The sequence below is a fragment of the Hevea brasiliensis genome, chromosome 7, assembly GCF_030052815.1.
Source record: "Hevea brasiliensis isolate MT/VB/25A 57/8 chromosome 7, ASM3005281v1, whole genome shotgun sequence".
NCBI lineage: Eukaryota > Viridiplantae > Streptophyta > Magnoliopsida > Malpighiales > Euphorbiaceae > Hevea > Hevea brasiliensis.
The window spans coordinates 30695705-30708653 of record NC_079499.1 but is presented as its reverse complement, the minus strand read 5'-3'; positions in this window follow the sequence as shown (position 1 = coordinate 30708653).

The window sequence follows — 12949 nt, the reverse complement described above, 5'->3', positions numbered from 1 at the left end:
TGTGCGTCACTATCTGAAGGTCTAAATCGGTCATATCGTCATAGCTCCATGAAAATACATCCAAGAATTCTTTGAGCAAACTAACCATATCTTCTAATTCTCCACTTCCTACAACCTTAAGTTCCCTCCTTATTTCTTCAGTGCCTAGATTTATGGTGTGCGTTTTATGCCCACAAGGCACCAAGGAAGGTTCATCTCTCTCACCTCTTTCTTCTGCAAGTTCTTCTTCAGAATCACTTGAAGTAATGGCAGTTATGGGAGTTTCAAAATTAACGTGAGGAATTTTTGAGTCTATTGGATTATTAGGCGTTAATTGATAAATGGTCCTAAAGAAAGGAAAGTAGAGCATATTATAAGGATGGATTTTAAGGAAAAGAGAATTGGATGCAAAATGCGCTATTAATTTATTAACATTCAAATCGTAAGAAAAGGGCCCATTTACAGCATTACAATTGTCACTATGGACGAAATGATCAAGTGTAGATAACAAAATGTATTTTACTCGAGATTAAGCACAGGAAGGTCTTTTGCTTCCTAATTATTCAACTCTTACCCCTCAGCAATTGGCGAGATCAGGGCTTCATATAGGGAGTCCAGTTGTATGACATCAATAGATGGTTCTTCGGGTGATTCTTCACCTTTCTCGAGGTTCTCAATGGTTGGTTTGGTGAAGACATCTGTGATTTTCGGGACAACATTCATTTTCCCAACTCTTTGGTCAAATCTCTGATCCCGAAGCATGTTCCTCCTCCAAAATCGCCCATCCATAAGAGCATCTTCTTCAAATCCTAGGCCAAAACGGCCGATCTTCTGAATAGCTGGTATGGGTTTAACAATTCCTTGCAATGCAGCACCCAATCCCTTACCTACCTCATATCCACTCTTAAACATTACCTTTGCCACCATGGCTGTAGCCCCTTCATCCCTCAGGGTAGTTTCTTGCAACTCTAGAGCCTGGAAAGAACTTTCCAAAGACTTTTCAGTTGTTTCCACATAAGGAAGTGATTGTAGCTTGGTGAGCATCATGGCTTCTTCCCCCTTTACAGTGATAATCCTGCTGTCCATGATGTATTTAATTCTTTGGTGTAGGGTTGAAGGTACGACATTTGCTGAGTGGATCCAAGGTCTCCCTAGTAGCATGGTGTATGCAGGTTCAATGGCCATCACTTGGAATGTGACGTCAAAAGTGCATGCCCTGATTTGAAGTGGCATGTTGATGTCTCCCAGTACCTCCCTCCTTGTGCCGTCAAAGGCTCTTACCACCATGGCACTTTGGCGTATGTTTGATCGGTCGACAGGTAGCCTTGCCAAGGTAGCATTGGGCAAGACGTTAAGGGCAGATCCGTTGTCAATCAGAACCTTGGCAACTATGTAACCTTCGCATTTTACTGTCACGTGTAAAGCCTTGGTGTGCTTCAAGCCAACCGGGTCTATCTCCTCCTCCGAGAAAGTGATGAAACTGGATGCCTGAATTTATCCCACTCTCTTCTTGAATTGCCCCGGTGTGATATCAGGGTCTACAAAGGCCTGATCCAGAATCTTTTGTAGGGCTTGGCGATGCACTTTCGAGCTTAAGATCAATGACAGCAACAAAATCTGGGCAGGCGTCTTCCTCAATTGCTCGACAGCATCATATTCACTTTGTTTCATTATTTAAAGCAACAGCTCCTCTTCTCCACTCGATCTAGCAGGTTCTCCTTTCTCAACCTCCTTTTTCCGTGCTCTCTTGTGGCTCTCCGATTTTTGCTTTCCCCTTTTTCTTTTCCTTCTCGTCATTCCCATAACATCTCCCACTTTGGGTTATAAATTCTACCACTTGCTCAAGTGGGGAGGAGTTGCTGGTTGTGACAGGTTTGGGGTTTGGTTGGGGAGTAGCATTGCCAGAGGGTTCGGTGTAAGTCATTCTGAAGTGCTTGTGTGGAGCGAAGCACAGTTTAGGAGGTGTCATGGGTAGAGTATAGGCAAGGTTAGAAGCTGATGTACTACTGGATGATTCCTGAGTGAAGACTTGGAGATTGTAGTTCCAAGGCATTGAATGAGTGTTTGTTACTGGGAGCTGAGGCGGGGTTCGGATGACTGTTATTGGTGGTGGTGGTATTGGTGCATTGGGGGCAGAAAATGTTAATCTAGGATTGGGGGTGGAGGCATTCTGGCCAAATATGGCTGTGTTGACTTCGCCCTCTACCTTTGACCTCTTTTGATATCTCAAAATTTTGAGGGACAACATCCTCTTGACCTCTTGCCGGAATCCCTCACAGTTGCGCAGCTCATGATTAACTACTCCCCCATGGTAGGGGCATCTTGTGTCACTTTCTGATCCTGATGCCTGAGGGAAAAGGTAGCCTTCCCTTACTGCCAATGCAAAAATTCCCTCGAAGTGAGGAATCAGTTGATCTACCTCCGCAGTTGACTTACCATCCTCAGGTTCTATCATATTCACACCACTGCTCGTACCATGATTGGGCAGGGGGTTTGAAGTGACATTAGGGAGAGAGCTGTTTCCTTCTATCTTTAACCACCCATTTCTGATTAGGGCCTGTACTCTTCCCCTAAGAGCCCCACGGTTATCAGTTGAGTGCCCGAGTGCCCCTCCATGATATTCACATCGGACATTGGCGTCATAGCACCTTGGGTATGGTGGCTGAATTGGATCAAAGGGGATTGGCACTATCTGATTTATACCGAGGAGGTATTGGTATATTTTATTGAGTGGGAGGGGGAGAGGTGGATCAGGATTTTTCTGTGATCTAGGATTATTTTGGGGAGCTCTTGATTGAATAGGTTAAGGAGGTGGTCGGGGATGGTAAGCTATTTGTGGTGGATACTGTGGGCATGGATGAGGATAATTTGGAAAAGAGGGTGGAATGTTTGCAATTGTCGGGCCATGAGCAGAAGGATATGGCCAAAAATTATTCTGAGGGAATGAAGATTGGGTTTGTCGGGTGATGGAGTGCACATCACCTTCTTTCTTTTTACCAAAATTGGCAGTCTTCTTTCCAGGATTCTCAGTCAACTCCTGCAATCGTCCTAACCTGAGGTTAGCTTCAATCCTCTCGCCAGCTTGAATGATGTCTAAGAAGCTGTTGGAGGTGTTTCCAATCATCATATTGAAATACGGAGCCTTTAATGTCTCAATGAACAAAGAGCAGAGTTCATTGTCAGTAACTGGAGGATACACTTCCACTGCTTTCTCTCTCCACCTCTGGGCATACTCCTTGAAGCTTTCCCTTTCTCTCTGTACCAGATTTTGGAGGTCTCTCCTGGTGAGGGGCGATGTCACAGTTGAATTTATACTGTTTCAGAAAAGCGTCAGCCAAATCTTTCCAGGAGCGCAGTTTGCTCCTGTCTAACTGAATGCACCTTCTCAGGGCTGCCCCAGAGACACTTTCGTGGAAGAAATGGACCAGGAGTCTATCATCTTCCATCAGGGCGGACATCATAGCGATGTAAGTTGCCAGGTGGATGCGAGGATCTAAATTCCTGGTGTATTTATCGAAGTCCGGGACTTTGAATTTGGGTGGCACCACCACATTTGGTACCAATCTTAGTGACGACACATCAACTGAACCATACATGTTCAGGCCCTCTATTATCCTTAATCTTTCTTCAAGGGTATAAAGCTTTTCATTTTCTCTTGCTTTGCTCTCTCCTCTTGGATGAGCTATTCCCCCAGTTGGGAAATAAGGGGCAGGGTGAACCGGAGGGATCGGGATTGAAAGGTGTGGCTCAGCATTTGAGACAGCTGGGTAGTAGGGGAAAGGCAGGTCATTATTTAGGGGGGTCGGATTGACAGTGATTGTCAAATTTGGAATAGGTGGCTAAAAAGTAAAAGAGGTTGAAGCTTGGTTAGAATCAACCATCGTAGGGGGTGGGGGAGGTAATGGCAAGTTTGGTTCTGATGCAGGCTTATTTTGGGACATCTCCCTCATCAGTTTCATGAGCTCTGGTCTCTTAATTTGGAAACTTGTCCTTGTAGGTTCTGGACTTGTTCTTGATCTTCTATTAGTTTCTTCGTTCATGATCTTGTTAAGTACACCGGTCTTGGTCGAACTGCTTGCTCGGTCAGGCTTGCTTTGTTAAAACAATGTTGATTTCCTGGGTGAAAAATCATTAAATGAATTTCAAATTTCATTAAAAATTAAAGGTCCTAATTTGGACAAAGGATACGGTGGCATCTGAAAGCCAGGAATGGGATCTGAAGAAGGATAATTGCATCAATTTTATCATGGCGTCGCTCGATAGTCTGACGGTGAATGACTGGATCGAATGCGTGTCTATGATACTTGTTCATATGGCGCATTCGTCTTTTCGCATAACCCTAGCAAGGATAGTTCCTATGGGAGTCATACTATTCATTCACAATTTTGCTAAACAATGGCCCAAAGTGATTTTATTAATCGAATAGTTCATACATAGTATTCTTTACATTGGCCTAGGCTCAGGGAGACTTTTTATAATGCAATGACATCTTTTGAGATGCTCATAGAGTCTTTCTTCTTGTCTAATGGGGTTGAATGTTTTTAAGGCATATTCAGATTCTGGCAAAAGCTCTTGTTTCCCTTATGCCATCATTCTTTCCAACTGATCAACATTTTCTCTTAGCTCTTGATAGAGAGTAACTTGTCTTTCTTTTTCGTTTCTTTCCTTAGCACACTCCTTCAAAATATCGTTGATAAGTTGTGCTTGCTCCTTCAGTTTAAGTTTTTTCTTTTTTCCCTCTTGTTTATACTCTTCCATAAGTGTCTCCTGGTATTCTATTTTCTCTTGCATCTTGCCATTCCGAACTCCTACCTCTTTTATTATAGCTTGGAGGGAGATCTTTTCCCTTTCCCATCGCGTTTCTTGTTTCTCAAACTCTGCTTTTTCAATCATTGCCTCTTCCCTGAGCCTTTTTACCCCTCTTTTGAGGATCTACTGTTAGTCCTCCAACTGCCTTATCCATTCTTGTAATTGCTGGTTCTCGGTATCCGATTTTTGTAAGGAGCCGACCAAACAAACAATAGCTTCTCCTGAAAGTATGTTCCAATGAGGGATGCTACATTTAAGTTCTGTTGGCTTGGCAGTTTGGTGTCTTTGATCCCTGCTGGCCCTCCATTTAAGATAATCTTCTGTGGCACTCGGACCTTTAGGCGATCTTTCCATCATAGTGACGTTCTCCCAGGATTTGCGAAATACTTTCAATTCTTCCTCGCTACCGAGTTCATGATAGAAATGAACTTAATGGTATTCCTCAACAATAAGCGCTGATTGGGTTGAACCAAACTGCCTCATTACCAAAATCGGGGCGTAATTTGTGTATCCGGTCACTCCGATCAAAGACACCGAATGACTACTCCCTGTATTGAACAAAATTGGCTGACCTAAGGTCCATAATTTCCTCCAGCAGTAGTTGTGACTGTTGAAGTTCAGAATCTACTATTGCCACTGTAGCTCGTTCTTTGGACTGATCACTAATCTAGCCATTTTCTCAATAAGCGGCTGGCCAGGATACCAAGTTAACTCCTTAGTCTCCAGAGGACACATGTGACTGAGGATCCAGAGGTATAACAATTGAGAACAACACTTAATAGATCCCCTACCTTGTTGTCGACAATAAGTAAGAGTTAATAGAGTTTCTGCAAGGATTACCGATATTGGGTTGACCTTCTGCTTTTCTACTGCCCAGAACATCTTCGTGACACTGCAAGTCATAATTCCCAAAGGCCCAGGGAATAAGATCAGGCCATGGATCCCCAAAGCTAGTGCTAATGAAGCTTGCTCCCATTATTCATCTCGGATGTACAGGTCCAACTGCTTCTTGAGGTAGGTCCAATACCACCCATGTGTGTTCCCTTTGATAGTTTCTCTTGCCTTTGCTTCCTCTGGGGGAATTCCCAACATATGCGCGAACCGTTTCCAAGTCTGCCTATGCTCGAGGTGTAGGTAGATCCGATTCTGTGCCACGTAAGGAATGTCCAGCAGTGCCTAATATTCTTCCATGGTGGGGGTCGTATCGATGTCATTGAAGGAGAACACCCCATACTTGGGATTCCATATTGACAGCATGGCCTTTAGCCTTGGAACTTGGACTTTGACCCATATTAAGGTCGCAATCCTTCCATATTTTTCCTCGAACCTCACCTTGACGTGATCGAGAAGCAACTTCCAACTACTAGATAGACCCTCAAGACCGGTCATTCTAACATCGACCTTGCTTGGGTCTAATGGAGGTAACAGGCCAGCATCTACCCTAGTGATATCACCTTGTGGGGACATTGAACTATGAAGCGGTCCGGACCACGATCTAGCGTTCTGTTATGGTCTAGGAACTTTTTCTGCCAACTGACTCGAGGATGCCAAGTTAAAATTAATGTTTATTCTTTTACAGACCCTAATTTTGTAATGCCTGTGGAGAAAACTTATTAGTAGGACAAATTCAGGTAATTTTGAATTATACTGTTAGTGGGGTGATACCCACACATTTATCAAAGTAGGAAAATGTGTAGATCTTCCTAACGGTATGATCCAAAATTACCCTAAAAAATAAAAACATAAGAAAACATAATCAGAGTAGGGTGAGAGCAAGTATGTCCCTTTTGTTCTAAAATAGGGAGGATCCTAATACCGGGTAAGCGCTATATAATTGAATAGTTCTATCTTATGAGGTAGTTTGCTATGGCTTCCAGCTACTGTGATAGTTTAGCTCAAGGTCTAATTTTCTAAAAGCCACAGGTTCCCAAATTGCCCCTACTGTAAACAGTAGAGCCCCATTCCATCACCATGATACTAACGAGAGACTTCCACGGGTATCGCGGTAAATGGAATGAGTTTCAATCTGAGCAAAAGCCTTCACGGATACTAACGGGGTAAAACCCATGGGTACCGTTATATGACTCCCTCCTACTTTCCTAAAGGGTATGAAAGCCCGGGTGTAAGGCTGAGATGTGTGAGGACATTGTGTAAGTACTTAGTGTGTGAAGGGACATATTTACCTCTTCCCTTCGTGGGGGAGTTTCTTTTTGCATTTTTTGTTTTGACAATAGTTGCTGTGTGAAATAAGACAGGCAAAAATGGTTAGAATAATAACAAATTGATATATCATGATTTTCGAATTTTGTGAATTGAAACCCCCCCACCCTAATTACGATTTCAATTTATAAGAGCATAAAACTAAATCTATTCTTGGACCTCCAAATGATGGTAAAAACCAACGCATCCCTAGTGGAGTCGCCAAGCTGTCGCAAGGTATTTTGCGGTCGCCTAGACGAAAGCTCTTCACCGAAGTGGAAAAGTGAGGAGTTGCCACTTTAATTTTAAGGGAAATTAAAGAAAACCATTTGTGAAAAATAAATTTAAAAGAAACCACTTCGAAAATAGAGATTCTAGGTTCGGGGTTCGCATACGGGCGGGGAAGGTATTAGGCACCCCGCCTTGTCCCTCATGAAAGTAAACAGATTCAATGTTGTGTTCTTTCATAAATTAAAAGAGTAATTAGGGGGTTAGGATAGTGATGATGTTAATCCTTTGTGCAAAATAAAGGAATGTTTGATATTTCACTTATTTTGGGTTGCCCAGGAGCACAAGTTCGTGAGATGGCACTTTAGTGAATAAGTGTTTGAGTGAGATTGTCTTGTGTATTGGGGTCATGTCATTTAGTTTGAATTTTGTTAAGAGAGCTTGGGCGGGGAACTTCTCCCAATCTCTAGATATATTTTATTAAGAGTTTTGAACGGGAGATTTCGGATAAGAACTCTCCTTCGATCCCCCTGTTTTAATTTAAGTGAGACTCAGTTAAGAATTCTCCCCCGATCTCTTAGGGTGTTCGGTTTAAAATTTGATGAAGGATCTTGGATAAGAACTCTCCTCCGATCTCTGCATTTTTAATTTGAATGAGGATCAGGTAAGAACTCTCCCCCGACCTCTTTAGTTCAAAATTTTGAATGGAGGATCTCGGATAACAACTCTCCTCTGATCTCCGTGTTTTTATTTGAATGAGGATCGGGTAAGAACACCCCCCCCCCCGACCTCTTAAAGTGTTCGGCTTAAAGTTTTAATGAAGGATCTCGGATAAGAACTCTCCTCCGATCTCCGTGTTTTTTTTTTGTTTGAATGAGGATCGGGTAAGAACTCTCCCCTGACCTCTTAAAGTGTTCGTGACATAAGACCAAACTTTTCACCGATCTCGTATATGACTACCTTGTCCGAACTCTTTGGCTGGCTACATCCGATCTCTCTCTGTTACTAGTCTGGGGTCTTATCTTGATTCCTGCTCTATTGTGCTATTCCCTAGACTCGTTTAGTAGCCTGACCTCATGACTTTTCTCCTGATTTCCTATTCATTCTTTGATTATTTTTACTTATTCAAAAGAAACTATCATGTTAGGATATTGCTACCAACATTTTACTAAATTACCTATAAGTTACCCGCAATCGAAACACCTATATTCGAAGGAAATAAAAACTAAGAACAAATAAATAACGTGAACTAATGAATGGAAAAAGTAAACTCAAGAGAATAACTATTGGTCTGAAGGATCTACGTGGGATCTTTAGTAGAATTGGATTTAATGAAATTTTGAGAATAAAAGCAGAGGAAGTAAAATGCGAGCATTCGGCAAAATGATAGTCTAGGTACTTACCTATGTGAGGTCGAGGCTATCAAACTGACTCCAGAGATCACAAATATTGTAGAGTTGAAAGCTGGTGATACAAGGACCAATGCTTACTTCGAGATTGCAAAAACAAGGTTAAAATGCAGTTGAGCCAAAGCGACAGAAACCAGGTCAGGATAAGATCAAGCTGAGAGAATAATGTGTTGATGTTGGGGTGTTGAAGATAAGACTGAATGGAAATGGTATGGTAGAGTGATGAACAAACTGAAAATGAAGGATTTCAGGGTTCGAAAACTCTATCAATGGAGATACTCGAGAAAACTAGTTTCTGAAGTTTCTCAATTTTTATGCAAGCTTAGAATGGCAAAGCAGCAAGACTGAATTAAATTTCAGAGCCTTTCCACTATAATCACCACCACCTTTTTTTTGTGTCCTTCCCTCTACAGTATTGCATGTAGGTATTTATAGGGAACGGGTGTTCCTAATGAAGGGTTAGGATCTCTTCTGGGGAGACGGAAGGTTTGGACTTAAAAGGACATAATCTGATGCCTGAGAATTGAAGGGAATCAGAATGGATGGTTGAGATCCTATTCAGAATACCTGTCCTTTCTTTTTTTTTTTAATCCAACGGCTCAGGAGCTTTCCTGTCCAAACAGATTCGAAGGCCGGGAATAAAAGGTGCCGGTCCTATCGTCTACTTTTTGATCTAAGGGCTTCGGGTTTATCCTTACAAGTAAGATCAATGGTGGAGATTGAGATGTACAGGACTGCCATAACTGTCTTGGCATCTGTCAGCAATGTGGGTGATTCTGCAAATGAGGCGTGCAGTGAAGATTTGATCACGCCTGCAATGCTTTAACTACCTTGGCCCTGATTATGAAGAAAGCTATTGGAAGTCTTTTTGTCCTCTTGTTGCTTTCCGATCTCTCTCACATCGGGTCCCTCATCGCTTCTCGATTTGAGATCGCCCAAACGATGAAATTTGATCTTTGAAGGTTCTCTCAATGGTGTAATCCGAGCTCTTAGGATCGCCCAAATGATGTAATCTGACCTTTTGGAAATGAAATGAAATTTTATTTGAAGGTCATTATTTAATTATTGTATTGGTTAATTTTCTGATCTCTGATGTGCATGTCCGATCTGGTCCCTAACTAAATCGTCCTTAGCCGTTCTGTGACTCTGAACATTTGCCCTAATCCAACAGCCTTAGCCAACCGATCTCATTTTATTTTTTTCATTGTGTTTCTGGAACCTTCCCGCGACGTGTCAGGAGAGCAGGCAGATTCCGCTAACCGATGCGTTGCTTGGGACTCTGTGAACATTGAATGCTCAAATGGGTATAAATAGGGGGAGGGTCCATCAGTTGCTCCTCTATGTCACTTTCAGCACTCTGCTAGCAACTTCAACTTTCTCTCGTTTCTTCAAGTTTTTCCGACCCCAATCACATTCCGGTAAGGGTTTTAATCCTTCTCTTAGTTAAACTTCTTTTATTTCTTTGAAAATGAGCGACGCTGAGGGTCAGAGAGTGGTGAGCCCTGTCACACCCTACCCCTTTGTAAGGCATAACATGATCCCATAGTATACCTAATGAATTACCAACTTCGTCTATTGATAACCCATTAAATACACTATAAGGGATTTTAAAACTTTTCTTACTTCTTTTTATAGTGGTGAGCACTGTTTACAGGTGTTAAAAAATTTTTGAACTAAAGTGAAACAGCTAACACATTTGAATTATTAGTAATTTCTGTAAAGATTTTGGCAGAGTGCCATCTGTATTTTGGATAAAATAGTTCTTCAAAAACCTGTAAAAAGCACTTCAAATATATTTCTCAATCTCAAACTCCAACATTTAATCAACACAATATGTTTCTCAACATTTGTCAACTCAAATCCACAATAATTTTTCAGTGTTTTCAAAGGCTGAGATAAAAGAAATATATCATAATATTTACAAACCAAAATAATTTACTATTTATTTTACAACTTCAACGTACAATTTTAATTTACAACTGCTCAAAACCAAGAACGCTATATACATACAGTGAACATACATTACAATACAAAATGCAAAATATGGTATACTCAATATACCCGATAATCTCTCAGTGTAGTACTAGCAGCCTAGTCTGCTGCCCTGTCAGTCTGTCTACTTGCGACAGCAATGAAAAGCTATCGCTGAGCCATTGTCTCAGTGGTGCACAACATTAACCAAATACAACTTTAAATCACAAATCATAAGTCATACAAATAGTGGACACTTAAAACCATAGTTAAATTCAAAGACAATCAATGTCATAAAGAATTTAAACTCCATTTCACAATATCATAATAAATATCAATAAATTACACACACACAGCTTAATCATGTTGCCAAAGTTCAATTCATCCCAAAAGCCGATGGCTAGTGAGGAATTCAATTCATTCCAAAAGTCGATGGCTAGTGAGGAATAACATAGCTAGCTAGCAATAATATGAGTACTCATTCTATTCATCCTCAACAAGCACACACCTCAACACTTCAGCCAGAGAGGAATTTCAATTCATCCCACTAGACAAGCTAGAGAGGAATTCAATCAATATACATGATAGCTGTGGTTTCAAACCATTTATAATGTTTTTCAATCAATAAGTATCCATCAAATATCATTTAAACAATTTTTCACAATTTAAAACAATAACATACAAAAATTCTCATAATTTATTTCAATTGAAAAGTCAAAAGAAACCTCTGTTGTGCACAAACCTCTGATAACTCAGTGCACAAAGTCTCTTGGCTCTGACTCAGTGTTTCTTTCCCCTTCCCTGAGTCTTTGCTAACTGAAATACACAATTTGAAGTGTTTCAGTACTCATTTAAATTGTCTCTAACAATAAGGCTTAATACTTAATTTATTGAATTCTATTATTTCCTTAGTCAACCTAAGATGTTGACTCTCGATGTAGTCTAGGTGAATTAGGTTTTAATGTTACCAATGTGTCATATTTAATAGCCTTTTAGTGTTGGTACATATTACCCAATTCATTTTCATGTATATTGCATTTTATTGAAATTTATCGAATTTCGATATACTAATTTGACCTAACCGGATGACCTAGTTTTCTCGGTTTTCGGGTTTTGGTCAAAACTACAAACTTGTAGGTCTATGTCTTATTGCATGTGGAGCAAAATTTCAGGTCATTCTGAGTTGTGTAGACCAAGTTATGGTCAATTTACCAATGCTGGACAGAATGTATCAAAATGGTCACTTCAGGTCATTTTTAGGTCACTTTTGGTTCGGCCAGTTTTTGGACCTGAACTTGTGCAAGCTATTTGGCTTGGTTCTGGTCATTTCCAGGCTTTGGTGTCCTCATAAGAATTGTAGATATATGTCTCAACTATTCATGGTAAAAATTTCAGATCAATTGGACTTGTTTTGAGTGAGTTATGGCCAAAACACTAACTACTGTCCAAATGGTAAATTTTCAGGTTTTCAAAGCACTAATCCGGATTTGGTCATTTTTCAAGTCACCTTCTAAATAGAATTTTGGTAAGCTTCCTTCATGAAAGTTGGCACATTTTGTGCCTAGTTTCACCTCCAATTTGTCTCATACCAATTGGAGCCACACACTTAAGGTTCTAAGCCAAAACACACACTGCCCTGCAACTTACTCTTCATCACATACCAAAGGACACATTCAACACTTACCAAGTCACTTCCTTCATGCCAATTCTGGTTTGTACCATAACATAAACATATTTAGCAACTCATTTTTAGTCATTTTGGCAGCTTATAACCATTCTCAGTATGCATATTATAGTACAGAATTTTCCAGGTCCAATTACAAATAATTTAACCACATGACTTAGCTCATTTACATGTCCATATTCAAACCTTTATACACATATACATACTGCCATAATAAGCACCATAATTCAATAATATAATTCCATAAACCAAACCATGAAACAACACATTTTGAGCTACACTTCAAAGTTGCCGATTGTACATCTCCTTCAATTAGTTTCCAATCTTCCAAAATCAAGTGTACTATCACATACATCTAGTATACATTATCCAATTTATTCCTACACACATAAACACTTATATCAACACTTTAATTTACCATTTACATGCAAGGATAAACTTCTCTTATTGAAGTTCCATGGCTGCCAAAAATGTACCTCTCCATTAACTCATCAAACTTCAAAAATCCTTCCACAATTCAACTACCCACAACACCCATTCAAAGTTTAATGAAACAATAATTAGAAATACATACTTACCACTTTTGAAACTCTTCAAAACCTCACCAAAACTTTATTTTCTTGCTGCTTATCTACTGCCCAAGTTGTGTAGAACAACTTTAGAGAAGGAA